Source organism: Jaculus jaculus, chromosome 8, assembly GCF_020740685.1.
Source record: "Jaculus jaculus isolate mJacJac1 chromosome 8, mJacJac1.mat.Y.cur, whole genome shotgun sequence".
Taxonomy (NCBI): domain Eukaryota; kingdom Metazoa; phylum Chordata; class Mammalia; order Rodentia; family Dipodidae; genus Jaculus; species Jaculus jaculus.
Window position 1 is genome coordinate 381229 of NC_059109.1, and position 14493 is coordinate 395721.

Consider the following 14493-nt stretch of genomic DNA (forward strand, 5'->3'; position numbering starts at 1 on the left):
TTTTTTCTTATTTCTTCTTTCTTTCTCTCTCCTTTACACACACACACACACACACACACACACACACAGTTGTTGTTGTTTGTTTGTCATTTTATTTTGTTTTTTGAGGTAGGGTCTCATGATAGCCCAGGCTGACCTGGAATTCACTATGTAGTCTTAGGGTGGCCTTAAACTCTCAGCAATCCTCCTACCTCTGCCTCCTGAGTGCTGGGCTTTTTAGTATTTTAATCATTTACAAGGAGAGAGAGAATAGGCACACTAGGGCCTCCTGCCACTGCAAATGAACTCCAACTGCATGTGCCACAGTGTACAACTAGCTTCATATGGGTCCTGGGGAATCGAACCCTATCCATCAGGTTTTCCAAGCAAGTACCATCTCCCCAATCCTCTTTCTTTCTTTTCCTCTTTTCTGAGTTTTTTAAAGACCAGGTCTTAGGTAGCTCAAAGTTGCCGCAAAACCTCTGTATTACTTACTTACCTTTCTTATTGCTGGGACAAAATACTTGACAAAAAATTGTGAGGGAGGAAAGGTTTATTTCAGATCACAGTTTCGAGCCAGGTGTGGTGGCTCACACCTTTAATCCAAGCACTCGGGAGGCTGAGGTAGGAGGATTGCTATGAGTTCGAGGCCACCCTGAGACTACATAGTGAAATCCAGGTCATCCTGGGCTAGTGTAAGACCTTACCTTGAAAAAAAAAGATAATCTTTCATAGGCATGACCAGAGGCTATATTCCTAGGTGATTCTAGGTCCTGGCAAGTTGGCAACATAATCCATCACACTCACTATGTAACAGAGAATGACGTTGAGTTTCTGCTCTTCTTGCCTCTACCTCCTGAGGGTTGGGATTACAGGTGAGTACTAACTCCTATGCTATTGCTGGATATTAAACCCAGGACACTGTCCATGCTAGATAAGCACTCTACCAACTGAGCTACACTCCCAGCTCTCTCTATCTACCTACCTACCTACCTATCTGTCTATCTACTCATCTATCGATCTATCCATTCACCCATCCCTGGGATCCCACACATGCTGAGAATATACTCTACCACTGAGTCACACCCCAGCTGTTTCTCTCACTCTAGTTTAGGCTGCCCTGGAATTCACTATGTAGTTTCAGGCTGGCCTCAAACTCACTGCATTTAAATATATATATATTTTCATTTATTTATTTGCAAGCAGAGAGAGAGAGATAGAAAAGAGACAGAGAGAATGGGCACCCCAGGATCTCCAGCCACTGCACATGAACTCCAGATGCATGTACCACTTTGTGCACCTAGCTTAACATGAATACTGGGGAATTGAACTCCAGCTATCAGGCTTTGCAAACAAGTGTCTTTAACTGCTGAGCCATAGATCCAGCCATGGTTTTTAAAATTATTTATCTATTTATTAGTATTTTTCTTTGAGACAGAGTCTCACTGTAGTCCAGGCTGACCTGGAATTCACTATGTAGTCTCAGGGTGGCCTTGAACTCACAGCGATCCTCCTATCCCAGCCTCCCTCCCAAGTACTGGGATCAAAGGCATGTGCCACCACTTTTTGTTTAAGTTGTAATTTATAAGCTGAGTGAAAACTGACTGATGTACAAGAATATTCAATTAATGTTTTTCACATCAGACAAAAAAAAAAAACAACACATATACACATAAGTCAGGTATGGTGGCACATGCCTTTAATCACAGCACTTCAGGGGGAGGCTGGGATAGGAGGATCACTGTGAGTTCAAGGCCATCGTGAGACTACATAGTGAATTCCAGGTCATCCTGGACTAGAGTGAGACCCTACCTCGAAAAAAAAAAAAGTTTAGACTCTAAATATGATAAACACACACATACAATTACACAAGGGAGACCTGCCCAGATTGGTATGTCAGAGAAAGAAGACAGCCTGGATGCTCGGAACAGTGGAGTGTGGTAAGAGATGAGTGGCAGGAGGGGAACCACAAGCAGGGGCAGCAATGAGATTTTACAGCAACCTAAGGAGATGACAGATCTAAGCTGCTATAGAGGGAGCTGCCAGAGAGTGAAGAGTGTGTCTGGACAAAACCTACACATCCTGGGGAGTGTACAGCTCTAATGGAGGAAGAAAAGCCATAATAAAGGCCTCTTTCAGGACTGGAATATAGCTCTATTGGTAGAGTGCTTGCTTAGCATTTATGAAGCCCTGGGTTTGAGTCCTAACATACCACACACACTAGATGTGTTAGCAAGTGCCTATAATCCCAGCTCGAGGCTATTCTTGGATATATGAGACCCTGTGTCAAAAAGGGGGGCTGGAGGGATGGGATGGCTTAGAAGTTAAGGTGCTAAAAGCCCTAGTATGCCCTATGCCCATTCTCTCTCTCTCCCACTTTTTCTCTTAAATATAAATAAAAATTATATATATATATGACAAAGAAATATATATATATATATATATAGTTTATTTATTTATTAGCAAGCAGAAAGAGTGAGAGAAGAGATACCAAGAAAAAGAGAGAATGGCAATGTCAGGGCCTCTAGCCACTGCAAACAAACTCCAGATGTATGTGACACTTTGTGCATCTTGCTTATGTGGGTACTAGGTTATTGACCTCAGGTTGTTAGACTTTGTACGCAAGTGCCTTAGCCTCTGAGCTATTTCTCCAGCCCAAAATAAATAAATAAATTTTATTTGAGAGAGGGAGGGAAAGAGAATTGGTGCACCGAGGCCTCAGCCACTGAGATCGAACTCCATATGCTTGCACCACCTAGTGGGCATGTGTGACCTTACACTTGACTCACCTTTGTGTGTCTGGCTTACATGGGATCTAGAGGGTCAAATATGGGTCCTTAGGCTTCACAGGTAAGCACCTTAAGTACAAAGCCATCTTTCTAGCCCCCAAAATCAATATATTTTTTTTGTTTTTTTAAATTTATTATTATTATTATTATTATTGTTTTGTTTTGTTTTTCGAGGTAGGGTCTCACTCTAGCCCAGGCTGACCTGGAATTCACTATGTAGTCTCAGGGTGGTCTTGAACTCACGGCAATCCTCCTACCTCTGCCTCCCAAGTGCTGGGATTAAAGGCGTGTGCCACCACGCCAGGCTTAATTTTTTTTTTAATTTTTATTAACATTTTTCATGATTATAAAATATATCCCATGGTAATTCCCTCCCTTCCCACCCCCACACTTTTCAATATATTTTTTAACATCTCTTCCACACTTCTTGGTCTGAATCTTCTTGTCTTCCCATCTCTTTGCATTGATAGCAGTGGAATCCAGGACCTTGAGCACACTTGGTAAGCATGCTCCTACTAAGATATATCTCCATACCCACATTTTCAGTCGTGTCATACTTGTGTCATTGTTGGTTTCTGTTTTGGCCCCTGCTCCTTTCCTCTCCCATGTTCCTCTTTTTTCTAAGTGTCATCTATTTCCTGTTATTCTGCTGATGGACTGAGAACCCATTAAGCTGTGTCAAAATGTAAGAGTGGGCTAGAGAGATGGCTTAATGGTTAAGGCACTGCCTTCAAACCCAAAGGATCCTGGTTTGATTCCCCAGGACCCACGTAATCCAGATTCACAAGGTGGTATGTGTGTCTGGAGTTTGTTTGCAGTAGCTGGATGCTCTGGCGCACCCATTCTATCTGCATCTTTCTTTCTGTCACTCAAATAAATTAATAAATAAGTGGTCTTAAAAAAAAAAAATAAGGGCCGGGCGTGGTGGCGCACGCCTCTAATCCCAGCACTTGGGAGGCAGAGGTAGGAGGATCACTGTGAGTTTGAGGCCACCCTGAAACTCCATAGTGAATTCCAGGTCAGCCTGGGCTACAGTGAAACCTTACCTCGAAAAATAAAAAAATAAAAATAAAAAATAAGGGACTGAAGAGGTGGATTAATGGTTAAGGTGTTTGCCTACAAAGCCAAAGAACCGAGGTTCGATTCCCCAGGACCCACTAAAGCCAGATGCACAAGGTGGCGCATGCAACTGGAGTTTATTTTCAGTGGCCAAAAGCCCTGGTGTGCCTATTCTCCCTATCTGCCTCTTTCTCTCTCAAATTTATAAAAAACATTAAAAAAATAAAATAAACTTCACAGTGCCTGACACTACCTATAGAAGACCATCATAATAGGAGGCAAAGATCATGATACCAAAATAAAAGAGAGACTGATTGAGAGGAGGAGGGGATATGGTGGAGAGTGGAGTTTCAAAGGGGAAAGTGGCCGGGCGTGGTGACACACACCTTTAATCCTAACAGTTGGGAGGCAGAGGTAGGAGTGTCATCATGAGTTCAAGGCCAACCCATGTAAAGTCAGCTGCACAGGGTGGTGCATGCATCAGAGTTTGTTTGCAGTGGTTGGAGGCTGTGGTGCACCCATTCTTTCTGTATGTCTCTCTTATCTCCATCTCTCTTTGCTTGCCAAAAAGAAAGAAAGAAAGAAAGAAAGAAAGAAAGAAAGAAAGAAAGAAAGAAAGAAAGAAAGAAAGAAAGAGCAAGATTTAGGTCAGAGACTGGCACACAGAGAAACAGATAGGGATGGCAAGAAGTGGTACAGGAGACGGAAGAAGAGGAAGGAAGGGCACAAACTGGCCATCATGAGAACTTGCAGTGTGCTGAAGGGTGCTGCTGGCGAGGACCAATCTTGGTTTCAATCTCAGTCTCAGGGGTTGTGTGAAATTCTGTTTCTGTCTTGGGGAGGCCAGCAGCTGTTTGGGATTTTCCGTGGGTGGAGAGCTGGTGACTAGAGGGAGACTTGTGCCCAAACTCAGGGGGATGCAATGTCTATAGGAGTCTCTGGAGAACCAGTGAAGCCTCTGCAGGCCCCAAGTGAGGCTGAAATGACATTAGCTTTAAACTTAATTCAAGTTTCACCTCAGTGCAAATAACAACTCAACACACCCCCATCAGAGAATCCCCCCAAATCCTTTGTACCAACCCAGCCCTGCTTCTAGTGCTTGTCTTGAAACCTTCTTTTTCTCCTTCTTTCTCTTCTCCTCCTCTTCCTCCTTTTTCTTCTTCTTTTTTTGTTTTGTTTTTTGAGGTAGGGTCTCAGTCTAGCCCAGGCTGACATGGAATTCACTATGTAGTCTCAGGGTGGCCTTGAACTCATGGGGATCCTCCTACCTCTGCCTCCCAAGTGCTGGAATTAAAGGCGTGTACTACCACACCCAGCTCAAACTTCAACCTGACACTAAATGGCAGTTCTGTCGGAGCCACAAACGTAGTTGAACTTTGCCCTGCTTTACCTCAATATTCATGACTCCTTCTACTTAGTAAGTATTGAATGAGTGTCCACTTGGAACTGGGCATGGTTGTACCCAGGAGGGAAGCAAATAATGGCAAATGGGCAAGACAAGGAATCCACACTCCTGGGAGTTTTTCATTACTTATTTATGTATTTGAGAGATCAAGAGAGAGAGAGAGAGTTGGTGTGCTAGGGCCTCCACCCTCTGCAAATGAACTCCAGACAATTGTGCCACCTTGTGCATCTGGCTTATGTGGGTCCTGGGGAATTGAGCCTGGGTCCTTTGTTTCGTAGGCAAGCACCGCTAAGCCATCTTTCCAGTCCCTTATTTTTTTAAATTTTTTTATTAACAACTTCCATGATTATAAAAAATACCCCATGGTGATACCCTCCCTCCCCCCACTTACACCTTTGAAACTCCACTCTCCATCATACCTCCTCCCCATCTCAATCAGTCTCTCTTTTACTTTTGATGTCTTGATCTTTTCCTCCTCTTATGATGGTCTTATGCAGGTAGTGTCAGGCACTGTGAGGCCATGGATATCCAGGCCGTTTTGTGTCTGGAGGGAGCATGTTGTATGGAGTCCTGCCCTTCTTTTGGCTCTTACATTCTTTCCGCCACCTCTTCCACATTAGACCCTGAGCCTTGGAAGGTGTGATAGAGGTATTGCAGTACTGAGTAGTGCAGTCATTTCTTTCCATCACCATGATACCTTCTGAGTCGTCCTAAGGTCACTGCCATCTGAAAAGAGAAGATTCTCAACCAAAAGTGAGAGTAGCATTAATATAAGGGTGTGGGGCTGGAGAGATGGCTTAGTGGTTAAGCTCTTTCCTGTGAAGCCTAAGGACCCCGGTTCGAGGCTCGATTCCCCAGAACCCACGTTAGCCAGATGCACAAGGGGGCGCACGCATCTGGAGCTCATTTGCAGTGGCTGGAGGCCCTGGCTTGCCCATTCTTTCTCTCTCTCTCTCTCTCTCTCTCTCTCTCTGCCTCTTTCTGTCTGACACTCTCAAATAAATAAATAAAAATGAATTAAAAATTAAAAAAAATATATACATAAGGGTGTGAACATTAACAGAAGTGCTTACTGGGCAGTTTGATAAGCATAGTATATACATTTGGCCAGACAACAGCAGACGTTATACCACTAGGGTTCATAACTACCCCTGTTTTGTTTTGTTTTGTTTTGTTTTAATTTATTTATTTGAGAGTGACAGACACAGAGAGAAAGACAGGTAGAGGGAGAGAGAGAAAATGGGCGCTCCAGGGCCTCCAGCCTCTGCAAACGAACTCTAGACGCGTGTGCCCCCTTGTGCATCTAGCTAACGTGGGACCTGGGGAACCGAGCCTCGAACCAGGGTCCTTAGGCTTCACAGGCAAGTGCTTAACCGCTAAGCCATCTCTCCAGCCCGACTACCCCTGTTTTAAGTTTTCAATATCAGGGATGTATTCCCTTCCCATGGAGCGTGCCTCCAGTTCAACTGGAGGGCAGTTGGTTTCCCCCATAACAGACATGCCACTATTGCACCTGTTGGCTCATTTGGCCTGGCTGGCCAATTATAAGGCTTGCAGTGTCCACTGATGAGTATCTTCACTGGTGATTTCTCTTTCTCCCATTGAACTGCATGCAGAATGGCTTCTTCCAGCTTTCTGTCAGTTGGTCTACATGGAGGAGGCTATCAGCTCAGATCCAGCAAGATTTCTCCGTGACCTTGTAACCCAAGTATATGGAGTCTTCAGCAATAGGGTCTTACCATCTATTCCTGGTGGGAAATCAAGGGCCTCGGCAATGGCCTATAATGTTTGGGGGGCATCAGGGATCTCCCTGGCCAACAATTCACTGGAAGATATCCCATCCCTGGCACTGAAAATTTTCTACCAACAATCTATGGCTCCTGAGTGTTCCATTGTCCAAAAAAGTAGGATTATATATGTTTTATTTATATCCTCTTAGATTTTGATTAGCTGTCCCTCCCCCTTTCCTTTACTCAATCTCTTCCCCAGACCTCATTTTGGGCCTTTTCACCCCCATTAATCTATTCTTCTACTTGCATATATACAATACCATCCTATTAAGTACCCCCCTCCCTTCCTTTCTCTTCCCTTTCTATCTCTTTTCTAGCTTACTGGCTTCTGCTACTGAGTTTTTTCCTTCTCACACAGAAGCCTCATCATCTGTAGCTAGGATCCACATATGAGAGAGAACATGTGACGCTTGGCTTTCTGGGCCTGGGTTACCTCACTTAGTATAATCCTTATTTTTTTTAAAGAGACCATTTATTTACTTATTTATTTATTTGAGAGAGTGACAGGAGAAACAGCTGGGGAGTGTCTTGGTAGGCAGGTAGAGGGCTAGGAGAGCAGCTCAGTTGGTAGAGTGCTTGTCTAGCATGGGCCGTGTTCTGGGTTTAATCTTCAGCAATGGCATGGTAGTACTCACCAGTAATCCCAACCCTCAGAAGGTAGAGGCAGGAAGAGCAGAAACTCAACGTCAGCTTCTACTACACAGTGTGTGATGGATTATGCTGTCGTCAACTTGCCAGGACCTAGAATCCTGCCTACCATGCTTGTTTAGACGTTTTTTGTTTTGTTTTGTTTTTTCCAGGTATGGTTTTACTGTAGCTCAGGCTGACCTGGAATTCACTATGTAGTCTCAGTGTGGCCTCACACCCACAGTGATCCTCCTATCTCTGCCTCCCAAATGCTAGGGGATTAAAGGTATTAAAGGTGTGTGCCACCACACCTGGCAGCTTGTTTAAACTTTTATTGTGTGTATGCATGTTCCTAAGTGTGTAGGCACATGTGTGCATGCAGGCCAAAAAGCAACCTTGGGTGTTATCCTCAGGAAGTCCATTCCCCTAATTTTGAGAAAGGATCTCAGGCCTGGAGCTCATCAATTAGACTAGACTGGCTGACCCAGAAGCTACAGGAAACCTTTCTCCTCCCAAACACTGGGATTACTGGCATATGTCACCATGCCTTTTTTTTTTTTTTCTCTTTATTTTTTATTTATTTTATTTTGTTTTTTGGTTTTTCGAGGTAGGGTTTCAGTCTAGTCTAGGCTGACCTGGAATTCACTCTATATTCTCAGGGACCTAGAATCCTGCCTAGCATGCTTGTTTAGACTTTTTTTTTTTTTTTTTTTTTTTAACTCGCTGCGATCCTCCTACCTCTGCCTTCCGAGTTCTGAGATTAAAGCATGCGCTACCACACCCGGTTTTCTCTTTATTTTTTTAAGATATGTTTTATTTATTTATTTGAGAGAGAGAGAAAGAAGTTGAGAGCGAGAGAGAATGGGCACACCAGGGCCTCTAGCCACTGCAAACGAATTCCAGACACATGCACCCCCTAGTGCATCTGGCTTATGTGGGGCCTGGGGAATCGAACCAGGGTACTTTGGCTATGTAGGCAAATACCTTAATCACCAAGCCATCTTCTCCAGCCTTTTTCTTTCTTTGAAGCCTAAGGACCCCAGTTTGATGCTGGATTCCCCAAGACCCACGTTAGCCAGATGCACAAGGGGGCGCATGCGTCTGGAGTTCGTTTGCAGTGGCTGGAAGCCCTGGTGCGCCCATTCTTGCTTTCTCTCTATCTGCCTCTTTCTCTCTTTCTGTCACTCTCAAATAAATAAATAAAAATGAACAAAAAGGGAGAGAGAGAGAGAAGGAATGGAAGGAAGGAAGGAAGGAAGGAAGGAAGGAGGGAGGGAGGGAGGGAGGGAGGGAGGGAGGGAGGGAGGGAAGGAAGGAAGGAAGGAAGGAAGGAAGGAAGGAAGGAAGGAAGGAAGGAAGGCGTTTGACTGCAGTGCCTGGAGGCCCTGACACACCAATTCTCTCTCTCTCAAAAAAAAAAAAAAAAAGAACAAGAACAAGAACAAGAACAAGAACAAAAAGAAGCTTGGGCTGGAGAGACAGCTTAGCGCTTAAGGCATTTGCCTGCAAAGCCAAAGGACCTAGGTTCGATTCACTAGGACCCACATTAGGCAGATGCACAAGGGGCACATGCGTCTGGAGTTCGTTGGCAGTGGCTACAGGCCCTGGTGTGCCCATTCTCTCTCTGTCTGTGTCTCTCATCTCTTATCTCTCTCTCTGTGCTTGCAAACAAATAATTTTTTTTTTTTTTTAAGGTAGGGTCTCACTCTAGCCCAGGCTGACCTGGAACTCAATATGTAGTCTAAAGGTGGCCTCAAACTCATGGTCATCCTTCTACCTCCCGAGTGCTGGGATTAAAGGTGTGTGCCACCATGCCTGGCAATAAATTTTTAAAAATAAAAAAATAAGTAGCTTACTGTGGGGACTGGAGAGATGGCTTAGCAGTTAAGGTGTTTGCTTGCAAAGCCTGGGGCCTCAGGTTCAGTTCTCCAGTACCTACTTAAGCTAGATACACAAAATGGCACGTGTCTGGCATTTGTTTGCAGTGGCTGGAGGCTCTTGTGTGTCCATTCTCTCTATATCTCTCTCTCTTTCTCTCTCTCATAAATAAATAAAATAAGCCAGGCATGGTGGCACACGCCTTTAATCTCAGCACTTGGGAGGCAGAGGTACGAGGATTGCCATGAGTTCAATGCCAGCCTGGTACTACAGAGTGAGTTCCACATCAACCTGTGCTAGAGTGAGACCCTACCTCACAAAAACCAAAAAAATAAATATTTTTGTTAAAATGCTTACTGTGGTTCACGAGCTTGTAGGAGACAAGAAGGAAAACAGGGACACCAGGAGGATGGGCATGCTGAAGAGAAGGCGAGAACTTGGAACTCACCATGGAGTCTCAGGGTGGCCTCAAATTCACAGCGACCCTTCTACCTCTGCCTCCCAAGTGCTGGGATCAAAGGCATGTACCACCATGCTTGGCTGAGAAAGATTACGTTTTTTAAACTTTTTTTTGTTTTTTTTTTTCGAGGTAGGGTCTCACTCTAGCCCAGGCTGACCTGGAATTCACTATGGAGTCTCAGGGTGGCATCAAACTCACAGCGACCCTTCTACCTCTGCTTCCCAAGTGCTGGGATCAAAGGCATGCGCCACCATTCCCGGCTCAACAAAGACCTTTCTATGGATCTGGTTCTATAGAATTCCTCAACGGTTCACATATTTGGTTTCATTCCCAGAAGCATCTCCTTCAGGCACCAGGAGACTTGGTTTTCTTCTAATGATGTGTCTGCCCTCTTTGGGGAAGAAGGCTTCTTTGAGTGGCAGGAGAATGAGAATGGAACAGAGGACACAGGTCACTGCTCTGTTTCCTCTTCAACTTGCTCTCTTGAAACCCATGCTTCTGCGTTGGCCTCGCGCTTCCTGTCTTCATAGCCTTATCTTCCCCATCAGCTTCTGTACCGTGTTCATTTTTTTTAAATTTATTTTTATTTGTTTATTTGAGAGTGACAGACAGACACAGAGAGAGACAGAGCCAGAAAGAGAGAGAGAGAGAATGGGCACACCAGGTCCTCCAGCCACTGCAAACGAACTCCAGATGCATGCACCCCCTTGTGCATCTGGCTAACTTGGGTCCTGGGGAATCGAGCCTCAAACTGAGGTCCTTAGGCTTCATAGGCAAGTACTTAGCCACTAAACCATCTCTCCAGCTCTTGTACCATGTTCTTAACTCATACATTTAGCTCAATTTTAATATATTTTTATTAATTTATTCAAGAGGAGAAAGAAGGAGAGAGAGAGCAGGCCAGGGCCTCCATACACTGTAAACAAACTACAGATGCATGCACCCCCTTCTGCGTCTGGCTTACATGGGTCCTGGAGAGTTCAACTGGGATCCTCTGGCTTTGCAGGCAAGTGCGTAAACCTCCAAGCCATCTCTCCAGCCCTAGCTCAGTTTTTCTTCACCTCTCATCCTTATCTCCATCTCTAGTGACTTCAAAACCATGCAGAGGACTGGAGAGATGGCTTAGTGGTTAAGCGTTTGCCTGTGAAGCCTTAAGGACCCCGGTTCGAGGCTTAATTCCCCCAGGACCCACATTAGCCAGATACACAAGGGGGCGCATGTGTCTGGAGTTCGTTTGCAGTGGGTGGAAGCCCTGGTGCGCCCATTCTCATTCTCTCTTTCTCCTTCCTCCTCTTTCTCTCTTAAAAAAAAAAAAAAAAAAAAAGCAGACTCAATGAATCTTATGCTCTGGTTCTCTTCAGCATTTTCAACTCTGAAAGCTTTACAGCCTCTCTCTGCTCATTAGCCAACCCTAGAAACCTTCCTCCAACTCAGACTCATTTGGAGCAGGACTGCCCTTGCACATGACATTAGTCCAAGCACTGGGGAAGCTGAGGTAGGAGGATCATTGTGAGTTCAAGGCCAGCCTGTGCTACAGAGTGAGTTTCATGTTAGCCTGGGTTAGAGTGAGACCCTGCCTCCCTAAATGATCCTGAACTCCAGCTTTTTCACGTCATCATAATCACCCATTATCCCTCTCTCAGGTTCTCTCCTCTCTGTCAAATTAGTTCTTCTGTCTCACTCCAGCTTCTTTCTCCTCTTTCTTCCTGATTTTTTCTTTTCTTTCTTTCTTTTTTTTTTTTTTTCAAATTAGGGCCTCATTCTACCTCAGGTTAACCTAGAATTCACTATGTAGTCTCAGGGTGGCCCAGAACACACAGCAATCCTCCTACCTCTGCCTCCCAAGTATTGGGATTAAAAGCGTGCACCACCATGCCTGACTTGAATTTTTAAAAATTTATTTATTTATTTATTTGAGAGAGAGAGAGAATGGGCTCAACAGGGCCTCCAGCCACTGTAAACAAACTCAAGATGCACACATCACCTTGTGCTTTTGGCTTTACGTGGGTACTAGGGAATTGAAGCCAGGTCTTTGTAGGCAAGTGTCTTAACTGCTGAGCCATCTCTCCAGCCCTCTTATTGAATTTTTGTTTTGCTTTTTTTTTTTTTTTTGGTTTTTCGAGGTAGGGTCTCACTCTGGCCCAGACTGACCTGGAATTCACTACGGAGTCTCAGGGTGGCCTTGAACTCATGGCATCCTCCTACCTCTGCCTCCCAAATGCTGGGATTAAAGGCGTGCGCCACCATGACCGGCTGTTTTGCTTTTTCTTGGCGGGGGGAGTAGGAGATGAGACAGGGCTTTATGTAGCCTAGGTTGGACTTGAACTTTTTCATGTAGCTGAGAATGACCTTGAATTGAACTCCTCATCCTTCTGCCTCTAGCTCTCAAGATCTGTGTGTACTACACAGTTCATGTTGATTTTACTTTACACATGCTACAGCTCAATTATTTTTTTCTTTTTTGAGGTAGGGTCTCACTCTAGTTTAGGCTGACCTAGAATTTACTCTGTAGTCTCAGGGTGGCCTGGAACTCATGGCAATCCTCCTACCTCTGCCTCCCACGTGCTGGGATTAAAGGCATGTGCCACCATGCCTGGCTTTCAAATTAATAAAACCCTAAAAACATTTTTATTTATTTATTTGCAAGCAAGGAGAGAAAGAGATTGAGAGAGAGAATATGGTGCACCAGGGCTTCCTGCTGCTACAAATAAACTCCACATGCATGCACCACTTTGCATCTGGCTTTACATGAGTGCTGGGGAATGCAACCCAAGCCAGTAAGCACCTCCAGCCACTGAGCCATCTCCCCAGCCCCAGGCCCAACAACTGAAGCCATATTCTGTTTAGAATCTCTTACCAGCTGACGTTCTACCGAGAGGATCTTAGTTTGGGTAAACCAAAGGCCTCATTCTGAGAATTTTCTCCATGGCTGCCAAGAATTGCTGGAGAATGACCTCCCTGATAGGGAGCTACTCTCTTGGCACCTACTTAGAAGGTTCCAGTGGGTCTTCACAAAGTTTTTCATCATTTTTTAATTTTTGGAGACTTCCTATTGCTCCTCAGGCAACACCCAAGCCCCCGTGCCCCTCACCTGACCACTTTCCTCTTACTTGATGCTGTTATCTACTTCCATGACCTGAAGCCCATCCCAGAGGGACTTCCGGTCCTTCTTCCTTCTCCTTCACCTGAAGTATGTCTCCTCTTCACTTCCTTCTCAGCTCAAAGAAACACTTTCTTACCTTTATCAGTATTTTACTCATTTACGTATTTGAGAGACAGGAGCAGATAGAGGGGGAAAAATGGGTGCACCAGGGTCTCTAGTCTCTGCAAACAAACTCCAGTCACATGTACCACCCTGCACATCTATCTGGCTTTATGTGTGCTGGTACTGGGGAATCAACCCTGGGTCTTTTGGCTTTACAGGCAAACACCTTAACCACGAAGCCATCTCTCCAGTCCTTATTTTATTTATTTATTTTTGTCTTTTTGTTATTGTTTTTTTCAAGGTAAGGTCTCATTCTAGCTGAGGCTAACCTGGAAATCACTATGTAGTCTCAGGGTGGCCTCAAACTCACTGCAATTCATGTGCTACCACACCTGGTTATTTTTTTTAATGTTGTTTATTTATTCATTTGAGACACAGAGAGACAGAGAGAATAGGTGCACCAGGGCCTCCTGCCACTGCAAATAAACCCCAAACACATGTGCTATTTTGTGCATCTGGTTTTTATATGGGTACTGGGAATCAAACCTGGGCCATCGGGGTTTGCAAGAAAGTGCCTTTAACCAGTGAGCCATCCTCAGCCCTTCAAAGAGATGCTTTATTTCCAAGTCTAACCCTTTCATCTGTACTCATTCCACTTCCTCGTTGACTATATTCTTCCTTTACTTTCTTTTTTTAAAAATATTTTTATTTGGGGCTAATCAAAATCTAAGAGGATATAAATAAGTCACATGGAAACCTACTGTTTTGGACAATGGAACACTCAGGAGCCATAAATTGTTACGAGAAAATTTTCAGTGCCAGGGGATACCTTCCAGTGAGTTGTTAGGCAGGGAGGTCCCTGATACCCCCAAAACATTACAGTCCATTGCCAAGACCCTTGGTTTCCCACCAGGAATACATGGTAAGACTGTTGCTGAAGACTCCACATACTTGGGTTGCAAGGTCACTGAGAAATCCTGCTAGAGCTGAGCTGATAACCTCCTCCATGTAGACCAGCTGACAGAAAGCTGGAAAAAGCCATTCTGCATGCAGTTCAATGGGAGAGAGAGAAATCACCAGTGAAGATACTCATCAGTGGACACTTCAAGCCTTATATTTGGCCAGCCAGGCCAAATGAGCCAACAGGTGCAATAGTGGCACATCTGTTATGAGGGAAACCAACTGCCCTATAATTTGACTGAAACCCCACTCCATAGGAGGGAATACATCCCTGATACTGAAAACCTACAACAGGGGTGGTCATGAGCCCTAGGGATATAATGTATGCTGGTATCTGGCTA